Genomic DNA, 22,745 nt, shown 5'->3' with positions numbered 1-22,745 from the left:
CTGTGGGGCTTTATGTTTTCTCTGTGACCTGCCAGCTCGTGACAGCCACGCTGAGCAGCACCGAGCATCGCTGGCGAGGCTGGAGGTCTCCTGGCTGTGATTTTTTTTTTTTTTTTTTTTTTTTTGAACAAAGCCTATGAATCCCCAAAAAAGGAGCAGGCAGCAGCCCTGGGATCTCGCGGGTGACCGAGTGTGGAGGATGTGTAGCAAAAATTACAGACGGTGGCTGGTTTGCATCTCCTTCTGGCTGGGAGCCAGCCGAGGTTGTGAGCCCACTGCAGCATCCCTGTGCCTCCCGCTCCCCTCCGCGGGGGAAAGACGCTGCTGGATCAAGGTTTCACTTTGACCCTCTCCAAAAAGGCCTCACTGTTGTAGGGATAGTGTGACCTGGAGACACCCAAAGCCTCCCAAATGGCTTAAAATAATGATCACCACCAAAGAAACAAACTTGGACTCCAGTCAACCTTTAAAAAAAAAAATAAAAATAATCCCCGCCTGCAATAAAAAGAAGTGGCTTCAATTCTCAACCCTCCCTCTGCCCCCGTCTCCTCTCCACACACTCCCCCTGCCCCTTAATACAGCCCAAAGTGAAGCCTTCAGGGATGCTGTCCCACCATCGATTTTTCATGGAAGGTGCCCAGGAGGGACGGTGATGGACGGCGGGGCCACTGCCCCCTGACCGCAGCCGCCGGCGCAGGGGAGCTGAGATGGATCCATCGGGAAAGGGCTGTTGCTTCCCGGTTCTGTGGCTGCCGGAGCTGGGGCCGGGCTAGAAAAAGCAAGCGGAAGCCATCAAGGTAGAGGAGAGGAAGCGAGGAAGAAGAAGAAGAAGAAGGGCCGAAGGGCTGGGGCGAAGCAGCCATTAGGAAAGTGCTGATGCAGAGGTTCCCTCGTGTCTATGGGCAGAGTTGGAGGAGTTGCTGTTCGCGGACAAAGGCAGCAGGAGGGAGTGGAGCTTTGTAGAAGCCGGAGCTTGTCTCACTGGGTGTCTGTGTTTCATTCCCTGTCAAAAGCCTGGGAGCTGGGGGGGAAAAAGCAGGGAAGCGGCGAGCTGCAGCGCTCGCTCAGGATCAGATAGCAAGAAAACCAATAGCGGCGAGGAAAAAAAAAAAAAAAAAAAAGAAAAAGAAAACCAACCCACATCAACCAACCAACCCACCCACCCTCCACGCTGAGGCTGGAACAGGCAGGTCCCTGCCAACTCCACAGCACGCAGCAAGCAGGGAAGAAGGGAAGAAGTCCACCCTCCCCGGGCAGGAGCGGAGTTGAGCCCGAAGGATATTTGATGACACTTTGGCAACGATGGGTCCCCCAGCATCTTCCAGAGCCCATTTGAGGGTGAAGGCTCCGAAAGCGCAGAGGGAGTTTGAAGCTAAATTCACCTGAGTCTGGATCTCTTGGTCGCTGGGATTTATCTATTTTTCTTTTTTTCTCCACGGGGAAACCGAACCAAAAAAAGCGTGTTTGCTTTTTTTTTTTTTTTTTTTTTTTTTTTTAATCTCCCTCCTTTTTTTTTTTTTAATTCTTTTTTTTTTCTTTCTTTTGGAAGAAGATTTTTTTTCCCCCTGTGGTTGGAATGGAGGGGTTGGGTCTGTGCCTAAGAAGCAGCAGCCGAACGTCGGTCCTGGGAGAAACCCGAGTGGATGTGGGGTCCCCTGCCAGCTAACTCTCCAGGAGCTGCAGCCCCACGGCCGGAGGGGCTGGATGCGGTGAGAGGTAAGTGCCGGCTCCGGTGCCTGCCGACGACGGCTCCTCCGCTCCTCCAGCTCCGTCTTAATCCCAAGTCAGAGGCAAAAACAGCAGTCTCATAGTGAGTCAATCACTTCCACCTATTGCAGCCCTAATGGAGAAATAAGACGGGGAAGTTTCGCAGTGGCAGCTCCACGGGGAAAGTTCTCCCTCACCCCTGTGCCCCCAAATGCCAGGTTGGGTGGGGGATGTTTTGCCAAGTGGCATCACCGTGCCAGTCAGGGCCCCCTCCCTGCCCAGCCAGCACTGAGGGTATTGCTGCTGCTTTTTTGGGTTCCTCTCCGTGCTCCTGCTCCCTTCTGCTCGCTTCCCCCGGCCAGCTCGCTTCCTCACCCAAAACTTTTGCACACCGGTTGTTTTGGGCGATGCCCACGCAGGGTTATGCCCCTCGGCGCCCACACAGGGACATTCACATGTCGGTGTGACACACACACAGAGCCTGATCCTCCTATCCCCAACTCCCAGGGCCCCGCCGGCAGAGACACGCTTGGGGTGAGCCCGGGAGCTGCGGGGCTGGGGGGCCTTGGAAGGCAAACTGCAAAGCGCAGGGGAAAAGCCGAGCACGGCAGCAGCAGCAGCAGCAGCAGCAGCAGCAGCAGCAGCATAATTGCATCACTGTAATAGTATCGGCACTGAGCACGAGCCAGGCGAGTAAAATTGTCCAGAAAATGAGCTGTACTAAAGTGCCTCCAGTTAGCAGCACCTGCACGCCTTCACTGGGTGCTCGAGGCCGTTTGTATTTTTAGAAGTCTCTCTTAATTATAGAGTAAAGAGTGTGAGAGGGAAAATGGTGTGTATTTAGCAGCATTCCCGGACAGTTTTGCAGTGAATATGAGCACAAAATCACCAAATAGGGTTTATTTTCTCCCCCCCACCCCTTGCACTTGTGATTTTGAACCACCTGTTTTGCTGTGGTGTCAGCAAACGAGGGCTGGGTTCTTTTCTTTCCTGTTCTTAGAAAGCGTGGCGTGACTTTGCCCGTGAAAAAGATGGGAAGCAGTCCTGCTGCCTTCCCTCTGCACCCCAAAACAATCTCAATTTCTGAGACCTTCCCATTCCCATCCCAGGGGTTACACTGCTAGAGACAGGGGACTCACTTGTCGGCGCCAGGTCTTCTGCAAGCAGCAAAGAGCTGGGGATGTTTTACAGGTCACTGTGAAAAAAAATCCACAACAAGCCCTGCAACAACTCATTTTGCTTCTACAAACCTTCCCCTCATCCCCTTCTCTGCAAAACTTTCCAGGGCCTTTTGTTTGGAACAGCAGGTGAAATTCCCTTTGTGTGAGCACAAAGCAATGAAGCCACCAGAAAATAATGAAAACAAGACTTTAAAAAAAAAAAAATTTAAAAAAATTCCTTGCTTGCTCTTTTCAGGCCTGGAATAACAGTGAGTGTTCCCATCCATGCCAGATAAGCTTAATAAAGCTCTGGCTTTTCTGGGGAAGGCACCGTAAAGGCCACTTTACTTCTTGCCTCTGATCCAAAACACACTTTGAAATCCTGTGTTGCCTCTGCTGCTCTTTACCCAGAAGAGCTGCTTTGCCTGTGCAGTCAAAGTAGTTTTTTCCTTAGTGCTGGAATGACCAGGGGGGGTTATGGCAATTCCCTTGGGACCAGCTGGGGTGGGATTTTGGTGTCACCCTGACTCTGGTGCCGTGGTGCTCTGTAGTTTTGGGTGGTGCTCACAGTGGGGTTTTCCCCTCTCCCTGCTGGCTGGGGCGGCAGCGCAGCAGAAACCGCTCCTGCTGCGGATAAACTTCAGGAGCTGTCGGGGGAACTGCACCGCGAGCTGGAACCCGGCATTTCCACCCAATTCCTGCCAGCTTTTAGGGGCTCTTAGGGTGGGAATGTGCTCGAGAGACACGGGATCCTCACCCAACCTCTGTGCAGGGGGAAGGAGGCTGGGTTGGCAGTTTTGGGGGTGCTGTCCTTGTGAGGGGTTGCTGGAGGGACAGTTCTGTCCTGCTCTCCTGTCACCGCTCGGGTCTGTGGCACTTGGAGGGGCACCTTATGTAAGCGGCGATGGCAGCGCCGTGCCCTGGCCGTGCCACCCTGCTCTGCCACTGCCAGGCCCCGCGTGGCCTCGGCCACGTCCCCGTTCTGAGGGTCCCCTCTGGGTGCAGGTGCTGCTGGATCACTGTGGGAAGGAGCATAATCCCCCTGTCAGGGCAAACAGCTCCAAGCCCAGGGGGTTGCCTGTGGGTTTTGCAGAGTTCATGGCTGCTCCCTTCCCGGCGCTGGCTCTGGCATCCCCAGCCCAGGGGAGGTGCCACCGGGCTCAAGCCCCTTTCTAGGCTCTTTTGCACCCCTTGGCTGAAGTCCGGCCCCATTTGGGTTTGGCAGTGCAGGGTAAGGGCTGGCTCACATGGATCAGGAGGGAGAAATCATCCTTCGAGTGTAGGGACGCTGACTGGCAGAGGACCTGTGTCCCTGTCCCAGATCATGAGGCTGTCCCTCCATCCCCCTGCGGGCCCCTGAGTGCCCAGTGCATACCCAGCCACCTTCCCTGAACCTGGTGTGCCCGAAATGAAGAAAAAAAAAATAGCATTAAAGGTCTTGGGAAGCCCCTGCCAGGGAGCAGAGCTCGGTGGGTGTCTTGTCACTCCAGCTCCACTCCAGCTTCTGAGTTGGGGTGCAAGGGAGAAAGGTGGCAGTGTGATGGCAGGGAGGGTCCCAGTGCTGCTCTGCACAGCTCTGGCTGACAGGGATTGTCACCTCACAGTGATGTGCCCCTCTTTCAGCATTCCTGGCTCGTTCCTAGCTTGTTCCCTAGTTCCAGCTTGGTCCTGCAGTCCCAGCTTGATCCCATTCCACTCCCCCTGTTCCTCAGCTTGCAGTGAGGCAGGATTGCCAGTGGGCGATGGATTTCTTGCAAAGCTCTCTCAGATTCCCCCGTTGGACTTTTGAAGCAATCTGGTATCACTAGCTCAGCATCATTATGAATTAATTAACATTAATTTCCTGCTCTGGTATCTCCCATTGCCGGGACCTTTAGCCTGGGCTTTTTTCCCTCCCCCGACATCCCCAAACAGAAATGGCTAGATCCAGATTGTGCCTGACAGAAAGCCAGAGAGAAATCACCTAACTGTGGTGCCGTGGGCTCCCCATCCCTGTCCCATCCCACACCAAGGCAGGGGATGCTGCCGGGATCCCGATGCTCCGTAGCCAGGGTAGGGCTGATCCTGGGGGAGCCCCCGGTGCTGCCAGCCCTGCCTGCCCACTCGCTGTGCCCCCAGCACGGGGGATGGGGTGTTTTGGGGATGGATGACCCGGGTGATGCCGCGTGTGCCATCCCTCACCTCCATTTCCCCGCAGGGATGCAGGGCAGGTGAGGCCGGGGCTGTCCCGCAGGGGAAGAATCTTCCCTTCAGCTCTGGAAAATCCTGATCGTGGCTCCCCAGCTTGTTCTGGAGGCACCAGGGATGTTCCTCCCTGGGATGCTGTTCCAGGGACGCTGATCCCAAGAAGGTTGATCGCAGGGATGCTGTCACAGGGATACTGGCCCCAGGAAGGCTGTCCTTAGGGACGCTGACCCTCCAGATTTGTGAGGATGGGGATAGAGATGTAGCAGGCTGGGATCAGGGCTGGATGCTTTGCCCCGGCCGTGTTCATCCCGCTCCGTGAGTCACCCCGCGGGAGGCACAGCCCGGGAGTCACAGCCTGACCACCTGGCTCCTTCCCTGGGCTCTCACCTGCACGGGTGAGCCCTGGAGAGCCCAGAAGGACTCAGTGGGACGTGGGTGCAGCACCCGCTGCCTCCCAGCCCCATCCCACCCCTTGCCCCATTCCGTGCCCCACAGCGGCACAACCCTCCTGTCCCCCCACTGCCACCACCGTGGGTCCCCTGGCAGGGCCACAGCAACCCAAGGGCCACCCCAGCCCCCCCTGCAGCCCTTGCAGTGTGCGCTGAGCTGGTGGGGTTTTTCCCCAAACTCCCAAGCCCCGTGGCTGGGGCGGGGTGGGGGTGGCAGTCCCGGGGGGGCCGGGGGACAACCCCGGTGTCCTACATCCCCAGAGCTGGCTCGGGCTTACGTAACGGCCGTGCTGCAGTGTCTGCTCCGCTCAGCGCCAGTGCCACCGGCAGAGCTGCAGCGCGGAGCCCATCTCCCTGGATATTTGCTTTTTGGGGACAGCAGGAGGGAGGGGGACACCTGCAGGGTAGCTGAGCTTTAGGGAGTGGCCAGGACCTGGACGGGGTGGTTGGTAGGGCTGGCTGGGCGTGAGGTTGAGGTGCCTGCTCCCAGCGCCTTCTGGCAGTGACCTTGGGGGCCAGAATTCCCCCTGGGTGGCAGCACCCTGTGGAAGGAGGGTTGGGGATGGGGGCAGCAGACAGACCTAAGCCAGAGGTCAGGTTGGAGACCTTACTGCACCCCCTGCCACCCACAGTCCTTCCTGTACCCTCTCGGAGAGCACTGTGCAGGGGGGGAAACTGAGGCAGGAGGCTGTGACATCCTGTGGGGAGCAGGTGCCAGGGACCCTCTGGATGGGGAGGGGATGGAAAATTACCATCTCCTCGGAGAACCCTAGGTTGGAGATGCCCCAGCTCAGCCCAAGCTCTGCCCCCGGAGCTGGTGTCCCCACTCAGGGCTGGCCCAGGGCACAGGGACGTGCTGGCACTCGGAGCAGCCTGACAGGGAGGTGCGGCTCTGGAGCATGTGGGACACGACACGGGGCATGGGGGGACATCAGGCTGGCTGCAGCACCCTTCGTGTCCCCAGCTTGAGTTCCCAGGAAGCCACAGGGTGCCAGAGCAGGGAGCTGTGGGGAGAGACCTCCCTTCACAGGCTGTGCCAAGGCTGTGGTCTGGTGGCGGACCTGTGTGCCACCGGTGTGCCACCGGTGTGTACCATGCCTGACCACTGCCAAGTGCCGGGGTGCACTGGGATCTGACCCCAGCCCTGGGAGCCCCCGGGCTGGTGGTGGGCTCAGGGTGCTGACAGCAGCCCAGGGGCTCAGGCTGGTACCTGCCTGAGCTGAAATGTCATCACAGCCCCACTCTGGCACAGCTCGCCAGAAGCAGGAGGAGGGTTTTGTGTCCCAATGGTCACCCAGTGTTGTGGGGACCTGGTGGGTGCCAGGACCATCCCGTGCCCCCGGCAGCTGGGCTGTGCCTCCGTGGTGCCTTATGGCCAGTGCTGAGATGGGGGACAATGCCACCACCTGTGAGTGCCACCTGCCCGCAGAGGTGCCTGGCAGGGCAGCATGGATGTCGCTGCAGGGCTGTGGGAAATCCCAGTGTGATCCAGTGTGAAATATGTGGTGTCATCCATCAGTGACAGCCAGGGTGCCCCCAGTGAGTCAGTGAGACCACCCTTTTCTCTCCCCCTTTGCCCCTTGTTGCCAGGCTCAGCTGGCATTTCTGCCAGGGCTTGGTGGGATGGAGCCCCACCACCCCCAGCATTCTGCTGAGTCCCCTGCCTCCTGGGCATCCCGAGGAGCCGTGGTGTGCGCTGTGCTCAGCACAGGGACCCCAAAGCCGGGGGAACCAAGGACACCAGTGAGCTCATCCCTCCTGCCTGGGCTGGGAAAATCATTGCATTGTGCTCCCTGCAAGAGGCTCAAAGGCCTTTGGTTCCCTTTTAGGACACGGCTGGAAAGGAGCCACCAAAACAAATGCCAGGAAAAATAAGCCTTCAGTGGTGGCTACTTTCTTCTTGGGCTCTGAACGTGGATCCCTCACCGTAGGGAGCCCTTTGGGGAACCCCCAGTGCTTGGGCTGCAGGGATAAAACTCACCCCAACACAGGCCCTTCATTTCTGCCAAATTCCAACCTGTTGGATGATTCAAATGTTCGGGGAAAGTCTCTGGATGGTGCTGCCCTTTGTCTCTGCAGCAGCACAGGGGAGCCCTGGCACAATCCCCTGGAGGGTTGGGCCACCTGGCCATGGTGGGATCCTGCTCCCCAGCCAGGGTGGGATCTGGCAGTGAGGTCTCAGCTGGGCTGAGAACACCCTCCAGCTCGTTACACACATGGGCCAGCTAATCTCCATCTGACAGCGAGTCATCCTTCCACCGTGCTGAAGGCTGGAATGACAGTGTGGTTAAAGGGGCTGATGAATTAAGAGCATCTTATAAATACATCAGATATTGAAATTCCCATGTAATTACAGTGCAATGGATTATGTGTGGTGCTGAAGGGGAAGCAATTCAGCGGAGCAAAGGAATTACAGTGAGGGAGGAGAGGCAGTGAAGCGTAATTGCACCCAGCTCTGCTCTGCTGGGGCAGTTTGAGAGCGGCAGTGGGAGCTGAGAGGGCCCCAGAGCTCTGCTGGCATCCAGGGCTTGTCTGGGACACTGCAGGGATCGGGGAAATTGAGTTGGACCTGCAGAGTTTTGTGGAGGAGAGTAAGAGAGGACTTTGCTCTGCTCCATCCCTTGCTTTCCTGGGGAGGAAGGCACCCTGCTCCCAGTCTGCCTCTGGCCACACAGATCCACAAGCTTTGGCCATTGCTCACTCCAGCATCCCACTGCTCCCAGTGCTCCCATGTGTGACCAGCAGTCAGTGCTTGAGCAGATCTAAGACAAGAGAACCTGATTTCCTTCCTTCCTTTCCTTTCCTTTCCTTTCCTTTCCTTTCCTTTCCTTTCCTTTTCCTTTCCTTTCCTTTTCCTTTCCTTTCCTTTCCTTTCCTTTCCTTTCCTTTCCTTTCCTTTCCTTTCCTTTCCTTTCCTTTCCTTTCCTTTCCTTTCCTTTCCCCCTCTTCCCCTTTTCTTTCCTCTTTGCTATCTTCATTCCTTTCCTTTCTTTTTTTCTGTCTTCCCCTCTCATCTCTTTTCCCCTTCTGTTTCCTTTTATGTTTTTCTTTTTCTCTCCCCTTTCCCCTTCCTTTCCTGCTCCATGTTCCCAGCCCCGAGGCAGCTGCAGGTGTGTGGGCTCAGGCAGAGGCTGCTCCAGGTGTCCAGGTGGTCAAACAGGCCAGCCCATCCTTCACCTCCTCACACTCCGCCCCTGGGGGCACAGGGGGAATTTTTTTTGTGCTTTCAGCCCCCCTGCCCCAGGGAGGAGGTGCCACTTGCAAGGGACCTTGTGGTCAGAGTGTCCCCAGCATGATTTGGCTGCGGAGCTGCGGGAGCCAAGGCTTTGCCTCAATGAGCCGGTGCTGGTTTGCTCGTTAATGATGGGAGCGGAGCCACCGCCAGAAAACGGAGGAGCGTTGTCCCAGGCTCTGATCAGGGCGCAGAGCGAGCGGGTGTGGGTGCTGTGGGTGCTGTGGGGTGCTGTGGGATGCTGTGGGGTGCTTGTGGAGTGCTGTGGATGATGTGGGGGTGCTGTGGAGTGCTGTGGGACGCTCTGGGATGATGTGGGGTGCTGTGGGATGCTGTGGGATGTTGTGGAGTGCTGTGGATGTTGTGGAGTGCTGTGGAGTGCTGTGGATGCTGTGGGATGCTGTGGAGTGCTGTGGAGTGCTGTGGGATGCTGTGGGTGCTGTGGGGTGCTGTAGGATGCTGTGGGGTGTTGTGGAGTGCTGTGGGATGCTGTGGGATGCTGTGGGATGCTGTGGAGTGCTGTGGGGATGCTGTGGGGTGCTGTGGGGTGCTGTGGAGTGCTGTGGAGTGCTGTGGGGTGCTGTGGGATGTTGTGGAGTGCTGTGGGATGCTGTGGGGTGCTGTGGGTGCTGTGGAGTGCTGTGGGATGCTGTGGGGTGCTGTGGGTGCTGTGGAGTGCTGTGGGATGCTGTGGGATGCTGTGGGGTGCTGTGGGATGCTGTAGAGTGCTGTGGTGTGCTGTGGGATGATGTGGGGTGCTGTGGTGTGCTGTGGACGCTGTGGAATGCTGTGGTGTGCTGTGGTGTGCTGTGGGATGCTGTGGGGTGCTGTGGGATGATGTGGGATGCTGTGGGATGCTGTGGGATGCTGTGGGGTGCTGTGGGATGATGTGGGATGCTGTAGAGTGCTGTGGGGTGCTGTGGGATGATGTGGGATGCTGTGGGATGCTGTGGGGTGCTGTGGGGTGCTGTGGAGTGCTGTGGAGTGCTGTGGATGCTGTGGGGTGCTGTGGGATGTTGTGGAGTGCTGTGGGATGCTGTGGGGTGCTGTGGGTGCTGTGGAGTGCTGTGGGATGCTGTGGGGTGCTGTGGGTGCTGTGGGGTGCTGTGGGTGCTGTGGAGTGCTGTGGGATGCTGTGGGTGCTGTGGAGTGCTGTGGGATGCTGTGGGGTGCTGTGGGATGCTGTGGGATGCTGTGGGGTGCTGTGGGATGATGTGGGATGCTGTAGAGTGCTGTGTGTGCTGTGGATGATGTGGGGTGCTGTGGTGTGCTGTGGGACGCTGTGGAATGCTGTGGAGTGCTGTGGGATGCTGTGGGATGCTGTGAGGTGCTGTGGGATGATGTGGGGTGCTGTGGAGTGCTGTGGGATGCTGTGGGGTGCTATGGGGTGCTGTGGGATGATGTGGAATGCTGTGGAGTGCTGTGGGATGCTGTGGGGTGCTGTGGGGTGCCACGTGTGTGGGCACAGAGTGGGGCTGTGCCGAGGCATCCACCGGGGGAGCACTCAGTGACCCACCCCATCACCACCCACAGCGCTGCCTTCCCCTCCTCCTCCTCCTCCTCCTCTTCCCCCTCCCCAGAAGGGCCAAGAGTCACACAGGACATTGTCCCCATCGTGTCCCCACACTTGGTGAGGACATGGGGCCGTGTGATGCCTGACTTCGCTTGTGCAATGGCGTTTGTTCACTAATTAGCACAATCTGGCAACCCACACCGTTCTTCCAGTCATTAATTATTATTAATTATTTGTTATGCAAATAGGGTTGAGGAGCACAGTGCTGAAGGCATCACACACACAAACAGTCCCGGGCCCGGGTGTTTATGTAATGGGCAAGGCGGCACTGAGGGAGGGCCTGGAGCCACCCAGGCTCTGTGTGCTGGCCCCTGCCTCGGGTCCCCTGGGAGCTGGGGACACGTTGGTGGCATCAATGGCAATCGGTGCTGCAGGGCTGGTGCTGGAGGGGACTGCAGGAGTGCTGGATGTGGGCTGTTACGGGGAAAACGGTGCTTTTCATGGTCCTGGGGAGGAAGGTGATGGGATGACCCAAGGGTGGAGGGAGGTGTGTTGGTGATGGGTGGCTGAGGAAGGTGCTGCTGGCAGAGGTGGGAAAGGTGATTGCTGTGTTTTGCGGGTGCTGAGGAAGTCCTGTCCCACTCTTTTTCCTGTGGTCCATCCCTAGGAATGGTGTCTGGGGAGAAGCTGGGATGTTCCACCAAGCGGGTTCAGTAAGTGGCAGTTTCCTGTCTCCATCCCCCCAGCTGGATGGTGGATGGGGCTGGGACCCACCTGTGCATCCCTCCCAGTCCACTGCCTGGTGCTGATGGGGCATTATTTTGGTGGTCCCCACCTTCCCCTTCCCCTCCATCTGGGGCTCTCTGCTCTCTCCATGGCTCCCTTCCCTTTGCATGCCTCTGATCTCAGCATCGACCCCCAAATGTGGCCACCCATCACATCCCTGTGCCACGGAGCAATAGCACCAGTGGCACCGTGCCACAGGACACAGGCTGGCAGCAGCAGGGCCCTACCCAAGCCCTGCTTGAGCAGTGGGGAAGGGAACTGAGAAAAAATGGAAATTAAAGAGAGAAAGGATTAATAAGGATCCTGCCTCAACCACAATGGCTTTGTTTCAGGAGGAGCTGATACCCACACGCTGGCTAACGCTGCTCCTCAGAGGGTTTTTGGGAAGCAGAGGAGGTTTTGGCCATGCCCAGGTGCAGATCTGGTGTGCTGTAAGTGTGGTCTTGGTCCCTGCCCAGACACTGATATTCCCTGGTGTCCTGCTGCTGTCCCCAGCCAAGTGCTGCATCTTGAGGCCACCGTTGGCATAAAGCAGAACCCTGGCAGAGTAGAGATCTGGGGGAAGAAATGTGTCCTCACAAGGCAGTGCCTGTTCCTGCTGGATGCTGCTGTGGAGCCATGCCCTGGGACATGGGATATCCTGGAAGCTGGAGGGCTGCTGGCTCCTGCTGCACAGGGAATCACCCCACAGTCTGTGTACAGTTCACCCTGACTACCCTGAGCACAGAACAACCTGCGTGTTTCAAACAATTCCCTCTTTCAGCACCAAGCTCCATGTGGATCACCTGTACATCCGTGTATGTCCCTGTATATGCCTCCCCAGCTCTGGTGTTATTTGCTTTTTGCATTTCCTAGATCCCTCAGTCACCGCCCCATAAGGCTGCTTTCTGTATTTCCTCCATCCCGGGTATTTGCCCTTTAGAGGAACATTTCTTTAGAGGTATTCCCAGCAGGGATGGGAGAGGAGCAGCACCTTGCACAAGCTGTGCTCAGAGCTGCAGCGATGTCCCGACAAAGCTCTCCCATTATTGCTGTGCCTGATGTCCATGGGGAGCTCAGCCTCTTTTCTTCCTTCTCCGCTGCAGGAACCGGCTCTGGCTGCTGCCAGGGTTATCTCCATCCTCCAGCTTGCAGCACGCTCTGCTGCTTCCCCGTCCCTCCGAGGGCTGGGGCTCGACCCCGGTCGGGCAGCAGGGGCTCCTGCAGCGGAGCACCAGGGCTTTATTCTCCCATCGCCAAGAATAAGCTCGGAGATAAAATCAGGAGAAAAACGGGGGACTTGTAGAAGTTCCCTGCCTGCCGCTGGGCACTCGTGCTTGCTCTCTGTCCTATCCTGATCCCAAGCCTGAGCCGGGGGCTGCAGGGAGGGCTGAAGACAGATGCCTGTTTCTAATAAAGCTCGGCTCCCGCCGTGAGCCGCGCTCAGCCTCGCCCGCTCCAGATGATAACGGCGGGGAAGCCGCCGCCGGACGGACCTCGTGGTTCATGTGAAAAGCAGCTGAAGGTGAAAGGATCTTGCATCTGTGCACTGGCCGTGATTTGTGGCATCAGGATGCTCTAAGGAGCATCTTGCCCCGGCCCTGTCCCGCGTGGGGGGCTCAGGGGGCTGCGGGGGGCGCAGGCGAGGCCGGGGCGCTGCGTGGAGCGCAGCAGGAAGGAAGCGCTCGGCGAGGACACAGCCAGCACTGCGTGCACGTCTCTTACATGTGTGCTATTTTCAGCTTGACGGGGAGCAGGCCAAGTTCTCCAACAGATTGAGTTGGGAGCTGAAATCCTCCTCTCCTCCTCCCCGCTGCCCAGCACCCACCGCCTGCAGGCACGGCGAGTCCGAGTGCGCCGCGGGCACCTCGCTCTGCCCCGAGCGGTCCCGTGTTCCCTTCCGGAGCTGGGCGCACCCCGCTCCCTCTCCCACTGGTGCCTCTGCCCCATCTCGTAGCAAGGCCACAGGATCTGACCCTGCTCAGGGGCCAGCGGCTGGCAGTCTTCTCCCTTCCTCGCTTTGGGCTGGTCCAGACACTGCCACCAGCATCCCCCCAAACCCAACCCATCCCATCACAGATCTTCAGCCTCACCTGCCTTTGGCTTCACTCACGCACATTCCCACATGCTCCGTCCTTGCTTTTTTTCCCAAGCAGAAGATATCCTTCCTCCTCTTCCCAAATTCCCCTTTCCTCACCCCCATCACTGTGACCCCTCCAGAAGTGCAGCCATGTCCTCACCCTGTTTGAAATGCAGGAAAGAAACCATGTGCAACTTACTGTCTCGGCACCCTGTAATCATTTTGTCAGCCAAAAAGCACTTTTGTCAAACCCTCACAGGCAAACTGGGAGAGGATGGATTGGGAAGAGGCATCTGACATCAATCCTTGCTTTTTCCCCCTTTTTCCCATCCGGGGTTTTGCAGGACAAGCATTGGGTTTTTCTCTCCTCTCCCTCTCCACGTGTTTCAACAACTGCCCAGAGAGAGTGAAAGGAATAAGGGAAATGTTGCAGGAGAGCAGCAAGGCTGGAGAAAATGTATTGCCAGAGGCTGGGTCTGCTCAACAAAGTGCAATTATGCAATGGGAGGAGAAAGCTGTTCGGGCCTGGAGAGGATTTCCAACCAGGACTAATGGAGCCCCAGGCTTGGTCACCTGGGATGGCCCCAAAGTGTCCCTGGCCCCTTTCAGGTGCTGGGGGCGCATTAAATGGCTCCTTCTGTCCAGCACATGAGCTGCTCTGAGGGGTTTTACAGTGGGAGGTCAATGGCATTGGTTTGCTCCATCCTCAAAGCAACAAACTCAGTGACAGTGGCTGCCTGGCCCAGTCCTGGGAGCCCAAACTTTCTCCAGGGCCAAGCCCCTAAAGGAGCCAGGGTTGTCCTCGATGTAATTTCTCCCACTGCGGCTTCAGGAGGGATGTCCCTTTCTCTAGCCCCTTCATCTTCTCTGATGAGTGTCTGGGGTCACAGCAGCAGCTGACAACAGCCCTTTCCTCCAGGAAAAGGGTGGAGGCAGTTGGAGTCAGCATTTCATATGGCCTTGAGGACAGATGGGCTTCCCAGGGCCATGCAGACAGTGTAGGGGGGACAGGCTCTACTCCAAGTAAGGGACTTCTGATTTGGGTTTCTGCAGCCTGGGAATGTGGCTCTCCCTTCCCTGCTTTTCTTTTGGCTGGCACTTGCCCGAGCACTGGGGCGCGCTGCCTTTGCCAGCCTGTGTCACATGAGCACCACGGGGAGTTTGCACAGAGCCGGTCCCTTCTCCCTAACCTTTCCACTAATGAGGAAACAAATTCCTGGGATGGCCGCAGTGCTGGAAGGTCAGAGCCATCACAGCGTGTCAGCCCCATAGCTCTGCCCATGGTCCCATCCTTCTTTCCCACATCCTTAGTGGTTTGGGAACGGGACGCTCCAAGGAAATCTCGTGTCCAGGATGGCACCATTGACTGGAAAAATGATGCACCACAAAGCAAAGTCGAGCTCTGCCTAACAAACAGGCGTCGTTAACTCTGCGTTGATTAGGGTACCGGGAAAGGCTCACCCATCCTTATGTGTCCAGCGTGTCCTCAAACATGCACGTGAAATCCAGGCCATCAGGCACTCCGAGCTGGCGTCGCAGCAAGACGCTCCCATCCGGAGACAGGTCTTTAAATCATCCCCGAGCTCTGGGAAAACTGCAGACAGCTCGAGAGCGGAAAATGAAAAGGCAAAACATTGCTCCTGGAGCTCTTGCCCTGAATTATTTGCTCAGCTTTAATAATAAGTTACACACAAGCCAAACTGAAGCTGCCTAGATGGTTTTATGGGGAAAACCAGTCCGGTGGATGCTGCGGAGCAGTGCCTGGTCCCTTGGTCCTCCAGCACTTTTGGGAACTGATGCACTCTGAGAAGACAGGCTGGGTAAACAGGGGGAAAATCCCTCTTTAATGGGCTTTTTGCAGTATGCAGGTGTGAGAGCTGGGACTGAAGCTTTGCATTGCTTGTCCTGGAGCTGGAGGGGGACAGTCATGGTGGGGATGATGTTGTTCTGTCTCCTCTTCGCTGGCCCTGTTGCTCCCATGGGTGAATAACTGGCAGGTACCAGCAGGGAAACTCTGGGCTGTTTCCCTGCCTTATTCTGGGCTAGTTTGACTAAATCTGGCTCTTTTAGGATGAATCACTCTAGCACTGCTGGTTGTGACCTGCTGGCCACTGTGCTCACTGAGCTTCTGCAATTTCTCTTTTATTGGTGAAAATGAGGAGTTGCTTTTTCTGCCCTTTTCTCTGGGATCACAGATTGCAAATAATGATTGCCTTAAACACAGGCTATTTCCCAGCTTGCTGGGGATGGGATTGCTGGGTGTTCAGTGCCGGTGGCACCAGGAGCCAGGCCAGCTTCTGTGTTAACATGGTCCAACAAGCATCTTAATTTAACTCTCTGTAATTTAACTCTCCTTTATTTAACTCTCCCCTTGCTCAACTTTATCTTTTCTAATGGAGCAGAGTGGATGAGGTCTTGCCACGAGCCATGCGTTGCATCCTGCACAGCGGGCTCTAGGTTGGTTTCCATGTGTTTCTCATGAAAGGCGGTGTCTGGGCTGGATCCTGCTCTGTTGAGCTGCAATGGATCCCATTTCCTCTTGTGCCTGATTCTATGGGATCACATGGAGCACAAGGAGCTGTTCACGCTGAGTGCCTGTAGCTGAACACATCGCCCTGGATTTATTGGTTTCTGTTTGCTGCTTTTTCTCCTGTTTCCTTTCATGGGATTATTTATAGCCAGGCCAACTCTGCTCCCACCGCCTCTCCCTCCAAGGTCCCCAGGTGTTGCCTAGCGGAGGCAGGTAGCTTGTTCCCAGTGAAAGATGCTGTCAAGGCTTAGCCCAAGGGCACAGGTATAAAACTTCCTGCAGGAACAGTTTGCTGCAGGAATTGTGCTGAACCAGCCAAACTGGGTGGTTTCAGGGGATCAACCAGGACTGCACTGAGATGATCTCACCCGCTTGCTTCCAGCCTGATCCCATTGCTTGTGTAACTCAAACATGTTTTGTAAGGAAAATCTGACCTGATGATCCTTCCCCCTAGGGACAAAGCCAGGACCTGATTTTGGTGTTTCTGGCAATAGCACAATATAAATTTTTCCCCACAGCTTCTTCTCTTTGTGACTCCCATAAGAGCCCTGAAGATTCTGCTGATGCCCCGAGACAAGCAGCAGGTCTGGGCACATGGTTAAAGGTGTAGACGAGGCACTTGGGGACATGGATTAGTGGTGGCCATGGCAGTGCTGGATTAACAGTTGGACTGGGTGATCTTAGAGACTTTTTGCAACCCTAATGGTTCCGTGTGGTGCAGAAAAGGCAGGGAGGTCTCCAGGAACCCAAAGAGTGGCTCCACATCTGTCTTGGGTCTGTCAGGACCCAGCAACCTTTCCCCTAAATGGAAAATGTGCTGTTGGGGGTAAAAACCCCAACAAAAACACGTGAAAAAAAATCAATAGCTGTGATGCCATCTGTGTCTGCAGTGTGGCACAGCGGGACAAGCTGTGCCCAGACTGCTGAGCACCTATGCCAGGGAGCTGAAAGAGGTGACATGAGCCTTCCTCCTCATTTTCTCCCCTGGGAGAGGAATGTCCTGTTTCTCTTGGGAACAACGTATCTCCTTGGCATCTCTCTCTTTAGAAGCTTTGATTTCTTTTCCAACTGCATCTCTCTAGCCTCACAGCATGTCTTGGATATTTTTTTCTCCACCGGTCCCCCTCCTGTTGATCCCAGGGGGAAGGCTGGTTGGAAACCTCTCCAGCAGCCCCGGCAAGAGGTGACGGAGGGCTGGGGGCAGCAAGTTGCCAGTTCATTTGTTTTCCTCGATGGGGTTTCAAAAAAAGTGATGGGCTGATGAGTTTGGAGTCTCAGGGGGGCAATTTCCCTGGCAGCATCCAAGTTGTGTCACCTCTCTGCTTGGCTCTGTGACGACAGTGTTGATTTGAATTCTTCCAACTTAAGACTGATTTAAATGATGGTGAAGTTGGGGGGGTGGCGTGTGGGAGTAGAGCACTGAGCGCTATTCTTTTTCGGTTGTCATATGCCTCCATAAAGACTTCTGCCTTGGGGATTTGCATAGATCCGTGGTCCAGATTGTGCTGCAAAACCCACCGGTGGTCCTCAAAGCTATGGCAAACGCTTCTGTGCTGGCTCCTGAGGCAGATGAAACTGGGAAGTTTAGGTGTGTTTGCAAGTCTTATGCCATGATTGCTCCTTTTGGGTTTGGGGATGCAGATAGGGCTTGGAGTGCAGAATGGGGCTTGGAGACCCCACTCCTCTCCTGGCTGACAACATTCCCCCTCCTCTGCAGCCCCATCCCCTGGGGAATGTCTGGCTGCATCTCTATTCCATTCTATTCTATTCTATTCTATTCTATTCTATTCTATTCTATTCTATTCTATTCTATTCTATTCTCTTCAACATGTTCTGCTTCACTGAGCTCTCCAGCCTTGCACTCCAAACCACTCTAATTTGATGGCAAGATAGTGAGGTCAGGAAAAAAACCCAACATTCTCAATGTTTTTGTGAAAAATAGGTGTTTGGGTAATGACCTCATGGGGAGGGAGGCTGCAGAGTGAGCCAGTCTCCTACCAGTGAAACCGCAGGAGGCGAACGAGTGGGATTGTGCAAATGTCCCAGCCACAGGGAAGCTTAATTCGGTGGTTGTAACAGCTGAGGACACGCACATCTGTAGGGAAGCAGGCTCCCTTCCTCGCGCTGCTCCCAGAAGGGCTTGTTTGTTTAATTTTATCTCGCCGAGAAAATTATAAAAGGAAAAAAAAAAAAATACAACCACCACTCTGTGGGTTTTACTCAGCTGCAGCACAAAACCACCCCAGCGGAGCCTGGAGAGCGCCGGGAGCGAAGCCCTCGCCTGAGCCCAGGTATTTCCGTGGGGAAGAGGGGCAGCGAGGGGCCGTGTGACGGGCGGCAGCCCCGCGCTCTGCCAGGACCCCGCTGCCTGCTGGCACAGGGCCAGGCAGGATGGAGCTGGCTGTAGGAATCATCAGAGCTGGAGAAATCCGGACATCGCACTCGCTAATCTGCTCTCCCACCTCCACCCTGTGCTGATAAACCCCACTGCCCTGGGCAGCGGTACCCTGGAAGGAGGGAGATATTTGCCCTTTGAGAGGCTAGAGGAGGATGGGGGTCTCTGGGGCCCGCAGCACAACAGCCTGGCTTGCCCAGGTGCCACCAATGCTCCTTGTGGCCAAGCAGAGTGGGCAAGGTTGGATTTTGGGGCAGGAAGTTGAGATCTTTGTGGTGGTTGGTGCTTTGAAAGCTGCCATGTAAATAAACCCCGAACAGAGATGGCTGGTGCGGCTGGATAACGTGGGAGCGCCTGTGCTCTGGTTTCAGCTCATTTTCCTCGCTGTCATTAGTTTAAATTTCCGAGGGAGCCTGGGCTTGGCATCAGACGCTGACATCCTTTAATTTAACAAATGTAAAAACGGGACCGTTTCCAAGTGGAGTGATCAGAAGCGTCCCGCTCCGTCCCGCAGCCGCGGTGTCGGGCGCTGGCCGGGCCGTCGCCCCTCGCTGTCACCGCCGCCCCGCTCCCCCCGCCGGCGGGGCTGCGGCTGAGACCTCCCACACTCGTCACACGCGTGTGACATCCCATCATCACCATCCCGGCCCGCTGCTCAGCGCTGTCGGGAGCTGCCGGTGGGCCCGGCTGGCAAGGAGCAACAGGGGGGGCTGGATGCAGGAGCGCAGCTCGCCGAGGGGAGGGACGGGGCCGTGCCCCCCGTGCCACCCCCACAGCACCCACTGAGATCCTGTCACCCCTTCGCCCTGGCAAGGGCCTTCTCCGCCTCCGGGCTTGCGTAGGATGCCGCGTGTCCCCCCTAAGCTGCTTAATGAGGGTTAAGAAGCTAACGGGCTTATTTCCAGCAATGATTTCCACAGCTCTGCAGGTGTCCCTGGAAGCGGAGTGGCCCTGTTCCCACCCGGGAGCATCCTGCTGGTGTTCCCAGCAGCCAGCCTGTGCTGCCATGAGCTTGTCAGTGCTCAGCCAGCTGCCTGAGTCAAATCAGTGGCTGTTTTCAGGGTGTTTTAACACCCTGTGACAGAGATCCAGGCTGTGGTTTGGGTAGGGAAGGGGAGTAAGGGGGTGGCATCCCTATGGATACATCCCCCACCGCCCTGGTCCCTCTCGCTCTGCCTCCAGAGCATCTCTGCAGCATCCCTGGGCGGTCGCCTGGAGACAGCCGCCGCGGGTTGCCACAGCGACAGAGCCTTCGCTCAGCATCCCTCCAACTCCGCAGCCTTGGCCGAAGTTGGGCGAGAGAACAATATCCCAGGGAAGGGACTCAGTCCTCCCCTGGGGTAGCAAGTGCAGGGCTGGGGAAACTGAGGCCCAGCTGGTGGAGTTGGAGGCAGCTGTGAGGTGATGGAGAAGGGTTTGGAAGTTGTCTGTGGGGTAATGGGTAAAAAGTAGTGGAAATGGGGTTGGTGGAGGGCAGGGGGGGGCCTGCAGTCTCTGGGGTGCAGGATCAGCACGTTGGGGGGCAGCTGCTGGTGCAGCACCTCCACACGAATCCTCCCAGCAGCCATCATCGATTGCCACCATGGCAATGCCAGCTGTCCTCAGGTTGTCAGCTGTTGTGGCATCCAGCACGTGCTGGGCTGCGCTGCAGGGGTGTGCACACCCTGGGGGGATCAGCCACCCAGAACCCAGACAAAAACCTGGGGTCCCCTACACAGGATGGGGAGACTGGCCACAAAACCATCAGGGTCCCTCAGGAATGGGGTTCCACGGGGTGACGCGGTGGCACAGGCTGGTGCCTGGCTCTGGGGACTCTCTGTGGTGAGGTAGAGGAGGGTGAGACCCTTTGGGGTGACCAAGCAGTGGTGGCCCCCACCAGCCCCACCACGGAGGGCTCCCCCCACCATCCCAAGCCTATAATTAAAGACGATGTCCATGGAGGGCGAGGAGAGGTTACGTAACTTCGGCGTTTGGAAAATTCTTTCTGCTCCCTTATCGGCTTTATAAATATCTCGACCTGGGGCCAGGCCAGCCAGGGGGGAAGGCGATGACAAGGGCTGCTGCCAGTCCCCATGCTCAGGCCTCTCCAGCCACCATGCCTCAGTTTCCCCATCTCTATGGACAAAAGCATCCCTGCTTCTCCCACTGTTGTGCTGAGGGGAGGGCTCCTTGCTGCCTATGGGAGCAGAGAGTGTTTTTCCCCTCCAACAGAAAAAGAGGTGGGTTTTTCTTCCTCTCCTGAAATAGGCTTGAGGGTGGTTTTGGGTCACAGACCTCCTTAAGTGGCAAGACCAAAGAACCAAGGTCCTGCCTGCAGCACTTACTGCCTTGCCCTAATCTGGTATCACATCCCCCAGGTTTGAATTTGTTGCATCCTTTTTGCTGGTCTTTAATGTCCTAAAAGTCCCCTGGTGGGGGTCATGCAGTGCCTTAGCCCCTGTGTTTTCCCAGCAGGATGCTGGGGGTGGGTGCCTGCCCTGTTCCCCCTGCTCCACACAGCCCTCCTGACCTTCTGCCATGGCACAGCCGAGCCAGGGGACAGTGGGATGCTGACGCATGGCTGCTGACCACTGCAGGAGCTCCAGGCTTTGAGGGGGGGCTGGAGCAGGTCCCCTGCTCACGTGCACTCGCATTTACGCCACTTGCAGAGTTCTGTGCCCGCGGGGATGTCGGAGGGCGGCCGGGGCCGTGTCGATAGGAGCACGCACGGCTCACACAGCCAAGGGCGGCCGGGCTGGTGTTGTGTAACTCTCTGTGAGGCTCTTCACCGGGGCATGTCACCGTGTCCCAATGCCACCAGACTTGTCATCCTCCCCAGTGCCACCAGACTTGGCCTGTGCCCCAGCCACGGGGTCCTTTTGCTCTGTGCCCTCCCATTGCCATCACGGCCACCCAGCCATGCCAGGATGCTGTGTGATGACTATTTTTACCGCTCAAGGGATGCTGGTGGGCAGGACCAGGACCCCAGGGGTTCTGCAGGCTGTTGTGGGTGGCAGTAGCCTGACACCACCTTTACCTCTCCAAATCTTCCTGTGACAGCATTTTGGGTTTGCCTGCTGGTGCCCTTCTCCTTGTCAGCCCATGTGTGCACACAGCAGTGCCCGGGCTCGCCAACGCCGGGCTTTGCACTCGCCTTGTTCATTGTAGGGTTGCACAAGGACACACGTGGGGGTTGTTATTTTAGGGCTGGCCAAAAAAAAAATAGGGATCCCTTCATTGCTGTTGTGATCCTGCAGTGTGCCTGAGCGAGCCGCCCACCACTGACCCGCTCAGAGGGGGAGCACAGGCAGATGTGCACCAAACCTTGATGGTTTAAAAATTACCTTTTAAATGCCTTAAATGCCCAGATCTCTGCCACAGGGTCTGTGTCTGCTGAGCTCCTTAACAACAGAACCTGAGGATGGGGCACAGAAATAATGAATCACTTCAGGAACCTTGGTGTCTGTCTGGTTCCTTCATGGCCACCTCAATTTGAACAGGGCTTTCCAAGCAAGGTGCACGGCCTGGGAGGAACAATGGGAGCCCTGAGTGGTGGCAATGGGTGCCCTAGGATGTGGCAGTGGAGTGTCCCACAGCACATCACCCCCAGGCTGTGGGCTACCAACATCAGCGGATGCTGACGTCGGGCAGAGATTTGACTTCTTGCTGCCAGGCCCAGGCTGAGAGGGCACCCATGGCTGGTCCCCGTGGGCAGGGAATGAGGGAGGATTAATTGAGTCTCTGATCTCTGACGGCGAAAGGGGACGAGAGCAGTGACCCCCCCAGCGTTACGCAACGCCTGTGCTAAATCTTCATGCAGCAGATAAAGACGGTCCCCAAAATACCCTGCCCTGCCTTTGCTGCCCTTCAGCTACTTGGGTTTGGGGTCATGTCTGAAGATTGGGGTTGTCCAGCTCTCCGGTGAGAGCAAAGGAGCGTTGAAAAGGCAGAAACATTGGGACAGAAACCTGTTACCCCCTGGGATGGAGATTTCCTCCAAACAGGCTCTGCTTGAGGAATGAGAGCTTTAAAGGGAGCCCTTGCAGGATTTCGGAGACACTGAAACTCATGAATTGCTGCAGGCAGAGCCATGAGCTGGATGAAAACTAATAGCTGCAAAAACAGTGCAAGGGCCTTTTTTGTCTTGAAGATGCTGGACAGCATCATGAGTGCGCCAGGGGAGTTGGACATCCCCAGCAGAAAAGGAGGATGATTTTTCATCCTCTCCTGAGAAGATGGGGTTTGTGTCACGGCCATCATTAAACAGCAAGAACAAAGTGGTCTTTCTTTGGAACATCGACTGCCTGACACCACTGTCTGATCCACCGGTTTGGAATGTGTGTCATCCTTCTGGCTGGTCCTTCACTTCCCAAAAATCTCTGAAATCCCCTCCAAGCTGCTTCTATTCCAACGCCCCTGGGACCGCTAAGGCATCTTGGGCTCCTCACCATTGTCACACCGCGATTCCCCTCCCTGCCCCTTGGAAATGCCGCTGAAGGTGCACATCCCCCTCGCTGGCGGTTGCTCCCCGGGGCTGTGGCCGCGGTGCCATGTCCTGTACATGTAGGGAAGAAGCGAGGCTGTAATCTGAGCTCGGGAACAATTAGGCAGGACATCGGCAAAGTCCCCGCCGCCCGCCGCTCCCTCGGCCGCCGGCACCGGGCTCAGCATCTGCGGCTCTCGCTGCGACCGCGGGGTAAGTAGAGCCAGGAGGGCGGCTCTCCCCGAGCTCGGCATGTCCTTCCTCC

General features: G+C 56.6%; 1 protein-coding gene across 1 annotated transcript in view; it reads left to right on the top strand.

Moving 5' to 3' along the window:
• The first annotated feature begins 684 nt into the window (after nt 1-684).
• Nucleotides 685-22,745, top strand: part of KCNJ12 (potassium inwardly rectifying channel subfamily J member 12) — a 34,238-nt gene continuing 12,177 nt past the window's right edge. The window contains exon 1 of the mRNA XM_068207177.1: nt 685-1,716. The gene's annotated coding sequence lies outside the window, so the exon portion shown is untranslated. The remainder of the gene's footprint in view (nt 1,717-22,745) is intronic.

Source organism: Anomalospiza imberbis, chromosome 16, assembly GCF_031753505.1.
Source record: "Anomalospiza imberbis isolate Cuckoo-Finch-1a 21T00152 chromosome 16, ASM3175350v1, whole genome shotgun sequence".
Taxonomy (NCBI): Eukaryota; Metazoa; Chordata; class Aves; order Passeriformes; family Viduidae; genus Anomalospiza; species Anomalospiza imberbis.
The sequence above is the reverse complement of the archived record's forward strand: the minus strand, read 5'-3'. Positions and strand labels throughout refer to the sequence as shown.